Source organism: Poromitra crassiceps (assembly GCF_964638095.1).
Source record: "Poromitra crassiceps genome assembly, chromosome: 2".
In the NCBI taxonomy this organism is placed as follows: Eukaryota; Metazoa; Chordata; class Actinopteri; order Beryciformes; family Melamphaidae; genus Poromitra; species Poromitra crassiceps.
Window position 1 is genome coordinate 45073635 of NC_139624.1, and position 14771 is coordinate 45088405.

At 44.7% G+C, this 14771-nt stretch overlaps 1 protein-coding gene across 1 annotated transcript in view; it reads left to right on the forward strand.

The window, feature by feature from the left end:
* The window catches only part of LOC310772272 (uncharacterized protein), a 48937-nt gene that overhangs the window by 21243 nt on the left and 12923 nt on the right, over nt 1-14771 (forward strand). The window lies entirely within an intron of this gene.

Sequence of the window (14771 nt, forward strand, 5' to 3'; positions counted from 1 at the left end):
CCTACTCCGCTGGCCCGACCGTCAACTCATCCTCCAGGCTGCGGGGAAGAAGCCCCTCACCTGGGAGGGTACGCGCTTTTTCGTCCGGCAGGACCTCTCCGCGTTGGTGCAACAGAAACGCGCAACATACAACACCATCATCGAAAAGGTTAAAGTCAATGGATATCGCTTTGGCGTACTGTACCCAGCGAGACTCGTCATAACCATTGATGGACAGCGGCGGAACAAGAGCTCAAAGTGAAACTGCCGAATATCTTTTGAGTTGGACTGGTCAATAGTACTGTGAGTAACTAAAATAAAAAAATAAAAAACGGAATTCTCTCTTCTTTAGCACTCTTTCTAACTATAAATCCACTTCTGTTTTAATTTCCTCTCTTGCCCTCTTTTCACCACACCGCGGACACTGTGTGCACTGTAAAAAAAAAAAAAAAATACCATTAAAACACCCGCGGCTTATAGTCCGGTGCGGCTTATATAAGAAAAAAATAGTCAACTTTGAAGGTGCGGCTTATACACTGGTGCGCCTTATAGTCCGGAATTTACGGTACTACTGTATTTAAACATGTTTCTGATGTCCGCAAAAATCTTTAATTACAAACCTGTTTGCTGTCGCTTGTCCATTGAGCTGCGTCTCATCTCGTCTTTTTTCTTTTTCGTTTTCCCCTCTCTCAGTAGTAGCATTCTTTCAACGACAATAGCCCAAAACAGCGATTTTCAAAGTGTGAGGCGTGCCTCCCCTGCGAGACAACTTCAGGGGAGGCATGACGTGACACGGAACAATCAGAGAGAAGAAATGCGCAGCCAACTTGGCCATGCTGGCTGCACAATGCAGCCTCCACTGTGAGAATCAGCCGGGGGCGGAGCCCCACAGTCTGGCTGCCTCTGTTGAGGTCAGGCTGCCTCTGTTGAGGTCAGGCTGCCTCTGTTGATCTCAGGCTGTCAGGGAGAAGGAAATCACGATTTTCTTTCAATGCGTGATTGCGTGTTTGACAAATCCGATTGCAGCAAGTCTTTGTATGTACATCAAACACATATCTGCTGATGTTTTTGTATCTGTTGGGGAGCTATTTACGATGAATTTTATGAGATTTATGAGGATGGGAAACTGCGCTGGCCAGCCTGGCTGCAGCACACAGTCCATAGGGGTTGAACATGTAGAGAACGCATTTACACTTGATACACGGGGCGGGTATCCCGTTAGTTATAATAAAGATGGGAAAAAAATGATTGAAAGTCCTTCAGAGTGGATAAAGATGTTTAAAAGAAGATATTTGAAAAAAGAATGAAGATGTTTTAAAATCTTAAAGAATATAGGATAAAGATGTTTACATTTTTGTAACTCATTATGCCCGAGTGGAGCATACAACAATAGTAAAAAGCTGTTACATGTATGTGACAGCGCCGCGGGGTAGTGATCAGAGTTGCCTACAAACGAGCGCTTCAAAGCGGGAGAGTCTATCGACAACAATGGCATCCCTACGACCCAACCCCGAAACACCTGTTGGGCATGGAGCAGCTACACACGGACTTCTCTGACTCTCTGACTTCTCTGGTGCAGCCCCTGAACGAGCAGCAGTGGTCGGACTTTCAAGTCAAAGAAAGGGCCTTTAGGAGCTGTTTGGCAACCGGAGAACATTGCGAGAAACAACACTACGTTTCCTCGGGAGACCCTGGTGACTGGATCCGTCTCATAACTCTCCTGAACGGCATATTTTTCAAGAATGGATTGTTTACAACTGAGAGCCACCGTGGAAACCCATTTGGATTCCCCCTTCTGAAGTATGTAGCTCAGATTATGAAAAAGTTTCTGGTGAAGCAGCCACTCCTGGAGGCATTAACACCGGCGTTGGCTACTACCTGGATCGAAGCGCAATTGCGTTTCCTCCGGGAGACGGTGCAGCCTTCATTAACTCATTCATGGCCAAAGACGTCTTTGACGTGTTATCAGGAATAGCCCTCCCAGCCAATGACGTGTTTGACGTGTTTTTGTTTTTATTAGTGCAGCGCGTAGTTCAAACACTTCCCCAGCCTGTGACATGTTATCAGGTCCCTAGCCTCAAAGAGAAGCCGACAACACGCGATCAAACACATACCGCAGCTGTTGTTTTGAAATGAGCAGGAGGAAAAACAGAGAAACGCGCTTCCTTGTAGAGAGGAGAAACGCCATTGAAACGCCCCTCGGCGCGCTGCACTGCTCGCCTTGCTGCAGGGCGAACCTGGATTGAGTTGTTCGCAGTAGTCAAACCCGTGACGAACATGGTCGATCCGGTTCCAGCGCCTGGTCCCAAAGCCAAGCCCGACCCGTTCCTGTGTCGCAGCATTCGTCCCAGCCCGAACGAGAGGAGGAAAACGATGCGAGGCAGAGGAGGCTAGACGCTGATCTCAAACCAGTTTGGTGTTCCCCTCCTATGCTAATTTGCGGGGGAAGGAGGTGCGATCCAGCAGCAGCTGTGGACAGAACTCTCTCTGTGTGTGTGTGTGTGTGTGTGTGTGTGTGTGTGTGTGTGTGTGTCTGTGTGTCTGTCTGTCTGTCTGTCTGTCTGTCTGCACACTCACTCACACTGAGTAAACTGTATTGTTGAATGTAAAAAAAGCACTTCATGTATATATATATATATATATATATATATATATATATATATATATATATATTTTTTTTTTGTCATTTATGTCATAATGAATAATATTTACATGTCTGATGTCAATACAGTTCAAAATAAAAGAATTGAGAGCGAGTTCTGCCTGAGATTGTGTCTTTTACAAAAATTGCCTTTTCTGCTGTTTCTCTTCTCCGAGAGACCTTTTTGGTGAAAACAGGGTGTATATAAATGGCTATAAGTAGAGTACAGAACATGCTAAAAGCTCACTTTTTTTCCCTGGTGAACCCAGAGACGTACATCTTCATTTTGAGGTATTGCAAATCACTTTGGTGCTAATAGATAATTTACTGTGGGTCTTGAAAGATGACCAACAATTATGAAAATCTTTGGCCTGTGCTAAATATTGGCAGTCCTAAACTGGCCATGAATGAGTTAACAACTGCGGGAGACAGGCGACAGGGGAAGGTGAGCAGAAGTAAACTGTCTTATCTCTGGCAGTATAGATGATCTGAAGCCATTCAATTAATTTTGAACAACAGTGAATACCCAACCTCCCCTCCCTGCCCCAATAATTGCGAGCAAGTGCAATTGTACTATCAAACAAACTGCCGAGGACAATCGTCAATTGACGATGAACTTCCACCATTTCCCTGGCACGAAGCCATATCGCTCACGGAGCCTGCACGTCTCCCTGACACTGCGCACTTCAGGCAGGCTGAGGTGGAGACTGTGTTGCGCAATCTCCCCAACAACAAATCAAGTGACATGGACGATGTATCCTATGAATCAGTCAAGGCCACACAGTCATGTACACTAACTTCCATCTTTAATACCTGCTTGAAAAAATAAACGTGTGCCTGATTCTTGGAAGGGGGCTCTTGTCTATAGAATCCCCAAAAACGACAATATAATATTGACAATATCCTGGACAATCCATCAACCTGGAGAGACATTTCCCTCTTACCTACCATCTTTAAGGTGTTTATGAAATGCATTCTTGGTAGGATTCTGCCATGGCTTGTGGATGAAAACATCTTATCTCCCAAGCAAAAGGCTTATATCAATAGGCAGGGCATGAATGAGCATGTGTTTTGTCTCAAAACAGGAATCGATGACTTCAAGCACGAGTCAAGTACCGTAAATTCCGGACTATAAGCCGCGGCTTTTTTCCCGTTTTTTGGCCCCTGCGGCTTATATAACGGTGCGTCTTATCTATGGATTTTTTCAGAAAAAAAAAAAAAAATACAAATAAAATCTCTCTTTTTTAGCACTCTTTCTAACTATAAATCCACTTCTGTTTTAATTTCCTCTCTTGCCCTCTTTTCACCACACCGCGGACACTGTGTGCACTGTAAAAATAAACAACGGTGGTGTTGTGTTATGTTGTTTTGTTGAAATGTTACGGTAATACGGTAAATGGGAGCTTCCTCAAACAGCCATCTCTTTCCCGACAATCCCCTCTGTGCGTGACCACTTACATATGGTAATTACGGTAAGCAAACGGCCACTCGGCCATCAACTCCCTCCCCCGACTACCAGGAGAAAATCACAAACTTCGGCGAATTCACACAAAGGAAGATCAAGGAATATTCCATCGAACCGGAGCAGATCATAAATATGGATGAAGTGCCTTTGACGTTCGACCTGCCACTCACTCGGACTGTTAACAAGAAGCGCCCTGGAGGATTCTTTCACCAAAAAAAAGCTTTGCTCGTTCTCGACAGCATGAGAACGAGCAGTAGAAGCAACACTCTCACTTACCATGGGGAAGGTACGCAGAAATTCACACGACGCAGCTTTCAAGTTGAAAGCAGTCAATCTCGCATTAAAAGAGGGAAACAGAGCAGCCGCGCGTAACCTGGGCATCGATGAGTCAATGGTGAGGCGTTGGACGGTGCAGCAGGAGGAACTGTCTCAGCACGGAATATTATAGGAGTGTGAAAACATCCACAATCACCAACGGGTTCCAAAACGCTGGACTGCTGCGGGATGAAGAGGATGACGCCGCCACAGCTGGCGCTGAGGGCCGTCAGAGGCTTCAGAGGCTGTTCGATGCCGACAGTGATGAAGAGGAGTTCGTTGGTTTTGAGTGACAATGAAGGAGAGAGGAGAGTGGTTGACGAAGCCACCCTGAACCTGTTCGTTTCCGACACTGAAGATGAGGACTTTGGTGGTTTCAGTACGCAGGAAGAAGAGGAAGACGAGGATTAGTGACTTGACTTCTCTGGTTACAGGTTTGCTGCACATATAGCCTATTGTTGTGTGATTTTGTCTGGGGATTAGTGACCTGACTTTTGTTTTGTTTTGTTGAAATGTTAATAAATGGGAGCTTCCCCAAACAGCCATCGCTTTCCCGACATTCCTCTCTGTGCACGAACCCTTTCATATGGTAATTAAACATCAAAACACCCGCGGCTTATAGACCGGTGCGGCTTATAGAAGAAAAAAATAGTCAATTTTGGTCCCGCGGCTTATAGACCGGTGCGTCTTATAGTCCGGAATTTACGGTAAATTATTTATGTTTTTTCTTGATTTCCGTGATGCTTTTGGTACTTTAGCGCATAATGTCATGTTAAAATCTCTTGAGGAAATACATCTACCTCAAGTTGATCTTGACATTGTTAAAGATGTTTATTCTGGTTCATTTATACAGGTGATCTGTGGCAAACAGCTCACAGACCCAATCCCTCTCCAAGTAGGTATTAAGACTGGCTGTCCATGGAGTGCAGTTAATTTTGTACTTGCAATAAATCAAGTGGCTTTGTAACTGTGCTCCTCTCAATGTCATCTCCCCTAACCCCGTTCAGGGGTATGCAGACGATTTCATCATATCCTCCCGTCAAGAGGGTGTTATTAACACCATGCTCACCAGAACAGACTCCTTTTTGGAGTGGTCTGGTTTAGAGGTAAAAGATTAAAAATGTGCAGTGAGAGGCAGAGCGGGGGGAACCGCTGGTACCATTCCAAATCAGATTCAATACCTGTATTTACAATCAATAATAAGCCACTAAGAGTATATTCACGCCACGAGACATATACATATCTAGGTCATAAATTCAATGTGGCAGGTGAGTGGAAAGATCAAGTTGATGACATCACATCTGAGTATTCCACCAGACTCGATTTAATTGATGCATCCCCCCTGCCACTCATCATGAAGCTAGAAGCAATCAGACAAATAGCACTGGCCAAGGTTCAACACTTGTTTTCCAATGTACATATTCCACGCAAATCTCTACGTGAAATGAATGATAAAACCGTGCGTTTGGTAAGGCAGTGGACTGGACTAAATACTCATAGTACACGTGACATCATATTCCACAGTAAACAGGAGGGTGGACTGGGGGTTCCGAATTTTGAATGGACTTATTTTGCTACGAGGCTCGGCCATCTTTTAAATATGCTGAACAGTGATGACCAATGTGTCGGAGATCTCGCCAGAGCTTCTCTGTTCATAGACCTAAAAAGACGCAAGGTCCCCCTGGCGCGTGGTTCGGATCCTAACTTCCTGGGATTCAAGACGAAACCCAGCGGGAAGCTGGACAGTCGCTCCCCTGGCTTTGGCGTGTGGTCTGACTGGCCTGACCTGAATTACTTGTGGCTGGTGTGAAGTTGCCCTGGAGTGGGTGGGGCCTAACTCAGAGGCAGTGAGGTTATATCTGGGGCAGCTCTAGCTCAGGAGGTAGAGCAGGTCGTCCACTAATCGCTTTGGATAAAAGAGGTTGGTGGTTTGATTCCCGGCTCCTCCAGTCTGCATGTCGAAGTGTCCTTGGGCAAGACACTGAACCCCAAATTGCTCCCGTGTGCCAGCACCCTGCGTGGTAGCCTGCCGCCATCGGTGTGTGAATGGGTGAATGTACCTACTGACTAGGGATGTCACAATACTAGAATTTCTACTTCGATACCGATACCCAGGAAAATATCGATACTCGATACCATTTCCGATACCACGTGATGACGACACATCAAAAATAAAGTTAGACAGATGGATGGACAGACGCACACTTCTCCATAATCTAGGCCCGATAAAACTCATTAAAACTTTGCACTGACAGCAGATTACCCCTGCTCTAGCCATCATCGGAACATGTTTAGCTTGTTGAAGTAACAGATACTAACCAATGATTGGGAGGGAAAAATCTGTGATTTTTCATTAAAAGAAAGCACCGCTGGTATCGAAACTGTTGCAAATGAGTATTGTATCCGTTTCAGAATTTCAGTATTGATACTTTTCGATAGTATCGATACTTTTGACAACCCTACTACTGACTGTAAAGCGCTTTGGATAAAAGCGCTATAACACATTTACAGTGGTTACAACAGAACCCGCCCAGTCTTAGCTAAGGGTCTTATCTATATGTGTATGAGGCATTGTGTTCCCAAAATGTACAGCTACTTGCTTGTCTACGACGTTAATATCCAGAGAGGTCTGAGCGCTTTCCACACAGCGCAGCCAGCCTCCCTCCATTCTCCCCTCAGCTGCAGGCTGAGCAGGGACTGTGGATAGAAATGGTAAATGGCCTGCATTTATATAGCGCTTTTATCCAAAGCGCTTTACAATCAGTAGATAGTCTACATTCACCCATTCATACACCGATGGCGGCAAGCTGCCACGCAGGGTGCCTACACACCATCGGGAGCAAGGAGGGTTAAGTGTCTTGCCCAAGGACACAACGACAGCAGCAGCTAGAATAGTCCACTTGTCATTGCTACCGGCCTACGCCGACACTGGCCCGGGTGGGCAGTCAGCATTAGCTACTTTCCCTGGGAAAGATTTACCAACACTACTATGACCATTACTAGTTCAAGCGCATCAGCAGATTCAACAGTTTTCATTGACTAAAACTAGACTAAAATGTGAACAGTTTTATTTGACTAAAATGAGACTAAAATGCTCTAACTTTTAGTCGACTAAAACTTGACTAAATAAAAACAGGATGAGGTTGACTAAAGGACATTTGACACGGGACTAAGACTAAATAAAAAAATAGCCGACACAATTAACACTACCTCCCATGCATGAAAAATTTAAATAAACCAAACTTTGCACAAATGCCAAACTGCCAAATGCCAAACTGCGTTGACGCGAATTTCGTGTCAATAGTCGTGATGGTGGTGCTACAGTGACCGTCTTAAGTTTCAAAATTCATAACAAATCAGGCATGTGCTACGACTTTGCAACTTTCACCAAAATGTGGGCCCAAGTGAGGCCTATGGCCAATTATGAAGTCCAAAGACCGCAAAACTGCAAAAACTGTCAACTAAATAAACCCTACTCCCACATTTTTTCTTCAAACTACACCAAACTTCAGCATCTGCATCGTTAGACTGTCTTACACAAAAAATTCAGACAGATTTTCGATTGATCAAAAATTGAGCCCACAGTGCATCAAAATGTTCTACTGTAAATGGTACTGTAAACGGCTACTGCAAATTCTTGCTAAATAAAGCTAGATTCTTAACGGAAAAAATTGACAAGATTTTGCTGTCACAGTAGTTGAAGTGTGCAAAATCTCAGAATTGTATCTCAAAAACTGGACTTTTGACAGTATTTTGAATTCTGCCCCCATGTATAGCCTAACCCCTTGTTCACACAGGATGCCGAACGTAAGTAGAACTGAAGCTTGAAGCAGGCACAAGCTGAACGGACGCCTAACCGTTCACACAAGAAGCCTTCTCTTTTCCTCTCAGCGCCTCCTCGGCATGCCTTGAACCTGCCCACAACTCCCATTGACTTCATGCCTGGCAGCTTCAAGCTTCACACGTCACGCTTGGAAAATAGGCGTGAATCCTGAACGATCGCTTGAGCAAGGTGTGAGCGTGGCTTCGGCGTGACAAGCACGCGGGTGGTGTGAACGGCTTTGCCTGTTAACAAGGATGCCTAAATGAACCTTGTGGGTTCAGCGTAGGTTGAGCTTAGGTTGAACGTTGCTTCAGCGTATAGTGTGAACGGGGACTTAACTCATTGAGTGCCAGCCACTTTTGGAGAACGGACGCTCCCAGTGCCAGAGTTTCAGAGCGTTTTCAGTGATTTCTCGAGGCCCACAGAATATTGTGTGATATTACTATGTAAACACCGAACACGCACAAAGAACGAGGAGACTCTATTGTATCATCAGCAAAAAAAAGTTTATTGATACCATTTTCCGTTCTTTAGTTATGAGCCGGAGAAGATAGGTTGTTTTCAGCAAAAACAGGCGTTTCAAATTAGAAGCTGAGATATTCAGCCTTTTGTGAAATGAAGCATTTCAAGCACATTCACTGACTCTGAAGCTAATATTTCCTGACCTGAAACATCTGAACAGCACCCACACACCCCTCAACTCCAAAACTCCTCCTCCGTGGGAGTGGCTCTGGTGGCTCTGCTCGCTCTGCTGGCTGCTGCGTGTGTCAGGCGAGTCTCTGCTGCCTGCTATGGCAGGCTCTGCTGCCTTACGGATCCACGTTCGGATGGCGGCCGCTCGTCGGGGGAGTCTGGATCGGGCTCGCGTTCGTCTGCGTTTCTGGGGTTTCGGTTGTGAGCTGGGATGAAGCTGCGTCCGATTATAGGCTTTCTGCTGCGCGTTTCAAAGTGCGCTGCACCCAGTCTATTTTCGGAGCGCTCAGCCTTGTGCGCCGGCTCCCAGCGCGACACTGAAAAGCCAAACCATTCTCATGAGAATGGTTTGGCTTTGGTTTTATTTTCTGGCGGCTAATCGTGTGGAGAAACTATGCAGCAGAGACAGAGGGGCTCATTTGTGGGAGCGGATTGACTGCTGTTCGCAGCTAACGTTGGCTCCAGGCAGCCAGAGCAATCTGTGCCGCTCTGGCTCATGCATCGGTTTCTCTTTCATCACAGGGCTTTTTCTGCTTTTTTTCCTCAACTTTCTCTAATCTGGAGAGCACTGTCGCCACCTAATGGGTCCATAAAATAGGTTAGAACACGGCTCTCTCGAATACTCGATTCTGATTGGTCAATCAACAATATTCACCGGTCATTATTTCTCAACAACCGACCGCTGCTCTGCCACACCTGGATTAATCAGTTGATAAGAGCATTTTGTCCGCAGACGCTACTAATTAGGCCAACCAGTTGCAGCTGTGGTGTCTTGTGTGCCAATTACGAATGAAAGCGCTTTGTGTTGAAAACGCTATTAAAAAATCTATTTGAATAATTATTTTTGTCAGATTATTGAATGATTTAGTTGTAGGCCGTGTTCTAAGCGGGATAATGTATACTGAGCCGGTGATTACTGGAAATAATGACCTTCAGGTGAATATTAAGCCCTCCGCTGCGCGTCGGGCTAAATCATTCACCTGTCGGTCATTATTTCCACAGTAATCACCGGCTCAGTATACATTATCCCTTACTTATACACCTTCAATAGCTACAATATTTTTACAGGAGATGCACAAGGCTTTGATCCACGTCCCACCATCAAAAAACGCAATTGACGACTTTACGACTTTACAAAAGTAAAGACTTTAGTCGTCTTTACGTTACTATTCGAATTGACGACTATACTCGTCCTTGGCACTCAACGAGTTAAGAGCATCGTAATTGCCCAAATTACCTAAAGATGTAATATCACTTGAGCAATGATGTCATCAGTGATGTCATCCTTCCTGGCTGAGCAGACTGGGTGGGTGATGCCATAGTTGTTGCTATGATGTCATCGGTGATGTCATACTTGCTGCTGTGATGTCATTGGTGATGTCATACATGCCAAAGTATAAATAAGCAATGTTTCAGTCTACATACTTTGAATCCCTTAGTTTTAGCTATGCAGTGTTCTAAGCAGACTGGATGGCATGCAGCAGATAAAAGAACGCTCATCCATACGAGACTTGAGACTTGACTTGGACTATAGCTAAAAGACTTGAGACTTGACTTGGACTCTAGATCAAAGACTTGAGACTTGACTTGGACTTGCAAAAAATGACGTGAGCATCTCTGTCAGTGCCCGGCCACGACCCATGACACGATCCAATCCGTGAGTGTGATCTGTTGCGTGTGATCATCCGTGATGATGTCACAATGTCTATGATGTGATAGGATGGTGGATGTTGATTGTGTGGTTTGGATTTGCAATAGATTTATTTATGACATCACTGAACATGTCAGAATGTCTGTAACATCACTGATGATGTCACAATGTTATTGGGAAGCAGGGAAGGGATGGTGATGATGTCACAATGGCTCTGTGAGTGGCCTAAAAAGGCCTAAAAACATAGTACCCCCCATGGAAACAATGGATTGATAAATCCAGAAGGAGGCGAGAATGCAACATAAAGGCTGCCAACTGCCATAAAACACCACAGAGAAGTGCCGCCCGTGGGCGGATTTCTTCATTATTTATTTATTTTTTCACAGAGACCTGCTTACAGGGGTGGGCTATGTGTGTGCCAAATTTGATGCCTTGCGGCACATTACTGCCTCTCACAGAATATTACACAAATTCCAGACTCGGGGGTCCGCCCCCTACTCATGGTTCACAGAGACGATCCGCCGGAGGAGACGGAGTCCGAGCAGTCGAGCAGCGAGGGAGGTCGGCATGCTGGCACGAGGGCCGAGAGGTCTGGGAACACGGAGGTCGAATAGGAGAGCGAGGTGGCAGGAGGGAAGAACCCCATCTGGAATTTGTGTAATAATGTGTGAGAGGCAACAATGTGCCGCAAGGCATCCAGTCTGCCATTAGAAGGGCGTTGTTGGAGAAAAATATAAGTTCCATTGGCATTTCCTATTCAATAAGCTAATAGTTGCCTAATAATTGCATACGCATAATTATGCTATAGGGTTAACATGACATGACATCTCACACATATAGATTTACCCATGACAGAGGACTTCTCTCCTTTGCTGAAACCTTGGGCAGTGCATCGTGTCCAATAACAACTGATAACAGTTTCCCTGTCAGACTCAAGTGGACGCACACACATTTCCAAGAGTTCATACCCCTCCTCTCTGCTCTTCCTCCTCTCCCTGAGTATAAAGCATATGTCAACTGTCAGCCATGGGCTGAATATTTGGACTCTGTACATTGATCAGATGGTACATTGAGATTCAGTCTCTCCTATAACACAGTGTATAGGAGAATGTTATGGTAATAAATATACTTTCATAAGACATCTTCCTGGCCTCCTGGCTTCAATTTATTTGGTTTAGATAGGCTGTTATAATTATCACATTAGCGGAGAAGAGTGGAAATTCCATTCTCTATCAGGCGTTGTAGTTTTTTTTTTTTTTTTGCACGACCACCTTACTATGGTTACTTTATGTGGGGCTATGTGTGTATGCCAAATTTGAAAACCTTTCACCAATCAGACAATGAACTAGAGCCATTTACAATCAGTATAATAATATAATAATTAAAGCTGCAAGCAGCCTCGACAGGTATTCAAAGTACAGTATAAACAGCAAACTTCATAGAGTCTCCATTCATTGTGATGATCTCACAATGTCTATGACGGGATGCCCCGATTGTGATTTTCTTGGCCGGTTCCGATTTCCGATTTTTGATTACCGTAAATTCCGGACTATAAGCCGCGGCTTTTTTCCCGTTTTTTGGGCTTTTTTGGCCCCTGCGGCTTATATAACGGTGCGGCTTATCTATGGATTTTTTCAAAAAAAAAAAAAAAAATCTCTCTTTTTTAGCACTCTTTCTAACTATAAATCCACTTCTGTTTTAATTTCCTCTCTTGCCCTCTTTTAACAACATAACATAACATAACATAACATAACATAACACAACACAGGTAAGCAGAAAGAAAAAGACGAAGCAATCACCGCCATGAATGAGGAAATGACTCACCTGCTGGAGGCTGGAGATACACGGCTTGGGCTAAACTTTTACTCCGTGAAACACTATCGATTAAGTCCGACATCGCTCAGAGGTTTGAGCAGCTTGAAAACAAGTTTGAAAACGTGCAGAAGTCCATCCACTCAATCACTAAAGAAAATAAAAGGCAACCGTGAACAGAGTTTCTAATGCGGAAAAGCGCATCAGCGCACTGGAGGACAAAAACAACACAGTGAGTCCGAAAGTGGATAAAATGCAAAAACAAATCGAAACCCTGCACACGCAGGTTGATGACTTAATCAGCAGGAGTAAAAGAAATAACATTCGCCTGATCAATGTAAAAGAGGGAGCTGAGATTGGTGACATGGACGCTTTCGTGGCAAAATCCTGTGTTACATCCTGGACCTGAAGGAAGGCGAGAAACCACCAGAGGTGGACAGGGCACACCGGGCGCCTCGGCCACGTCCAGACCCCGGCCTGCCACCGAGGGCCATCTTCATCTGCCTACTCCGCTGGCCCGACCGTCAACTCATCCTCCAGGCTGCGGGGAAGAAGCCCCTCACCTGGGAGGGTACGCGCTTTTTCGTCCGGCAGGACCTCCGCGTTGGTGCAACAGAAACACGCAACATAGGCTACAACAGCATCATCGAAAAGGTTAAAGTCAATGGATATCGCTTTGGCGTACTGTACCCAGCGAGACTCGTCATAACCATTGATGGACAGCGGCGGAAACAAAAGATCAAAGTGAAACTGCCGAATATCTTTTGAGTTGGACTGGTCAATAGTACTGTGAGTAACTAAAATAAAAAAATAAAAAACGGAATTCTCTCTTCTTTAGCACTCTTTCTAACTATAAATCCACTTCTGTTTTAATTTCCTCTCTTGCCCTCTTTTCACCACACCGCGGACACTGTGTGCACTGTAAAAAAAAAAAAAAAAATACCATTAACACATTGAATGCCAGCCATGTTTTCATTCCTGTAGGTAAGTTGTGCCAGGGGTGTTTTTGACGATTCTGGCTCATTTTAGCAACAGCCGAGGATTCTTTTCTGTTAAGAATTCATGAACACCAATCATCTAAAAATAACTAATAGAATGTGTGCTTTCTCTGTCTAAAAGAGTTAGTTTGCAGAGTTAGTAGTTATGTAGATATTAGCCGTTGAGTACAGCATGGTTTCAGCGTCTGGAAATTTATTCAGAGATAAATGGCTTTTTGTGAAACAGTCACTTTAACCATTCATTTTTGGCATCAGTAAGACCGTCAGACATTCTAAACAATAGTTTTGAACAGTAATTTCCTCCATAACAACAGGAAACACCCCTCTCATTCAAACTCCTCCCTCCGTGTGTCTTCTCCAGGAGAAGACACACGGAGGGAGGAGTTCTCCTCCTTCCTCCTGGCTGTACAGCGGGCGTGTCAGAAGCGCTTTTGCTGCTGCCTGCCTGTGTGCCTGCCTGCCTGCTTGCGTGCGTGCGGACGCTCCTTGTGCGAGTCAAGATGGGCCGGGGAATGCGTGGGCGATGGGCAGATGTTGATTATGGCCTTTCTGAGGTGTTTCAAAGTGTGTTTCACCTATGATCTATTTTGCAAATCGCTCTCCGCTCTCTGTGTGCTGCTGCCGGTGCGCGGCCGCTCTCAGGCAAGACAAGTCTTGAGTGGATTACTGTAAAATCGCCACGGCATTTCCTTGAACGGCTTGGTCCCGCGGCAGTTTTTTCTTTGATTTCGGTCGTCTGGGGGAGCACTGTCAACACTTAGTGGGTCGGTAAAATAGATTATACACATTATCTTGCTCCAATAGTGATCTCGAAGATGTAAAAGTTGTTGATTGATGTTCCACCGTCAAAAAAAAAAAAATGTTTATGTAAGACGAGTAAACTCGGCTCTGGCACTTAAGCGTTGGATTATGTAAGACGAATTATTTCGGCTATGGCACTTAAGGTGTTAAAACACCCGCGGCTTATAGTCCGGTGCGGCTTATATAAGAAAAAAATAGTCAACTTTGAAGGTGCGGCTTATACACCGGTGCGCCTTATAGTCCGGAATTTACGGTAGTCTGACTTGCCGATACCGATTTTCCTTCTAAGAACAATCATTGACAGGTTACACAAACATTTTTGTAACTCTGCTTTAATAGAAAATTCTTATCATTTGCATGAGGTAGGACCATCTCACTCAAACACATCTCAAAATAAGTGTTCCAGGTTACGGGACAGAGCTTTTCTTTTTTGTGTGCAAATACAATGAATATAAAAAAATAAATTCCAGTATATCCCACAGCCACAGCTATCATGCATTTACTTTTCCAAAAGAAAACGGGTGCAACAAAACATCAAAATCTTATCCATGGACAAGGAGTTTAGCCTGGCTCCTGCAGACCTTCGAAGCCAC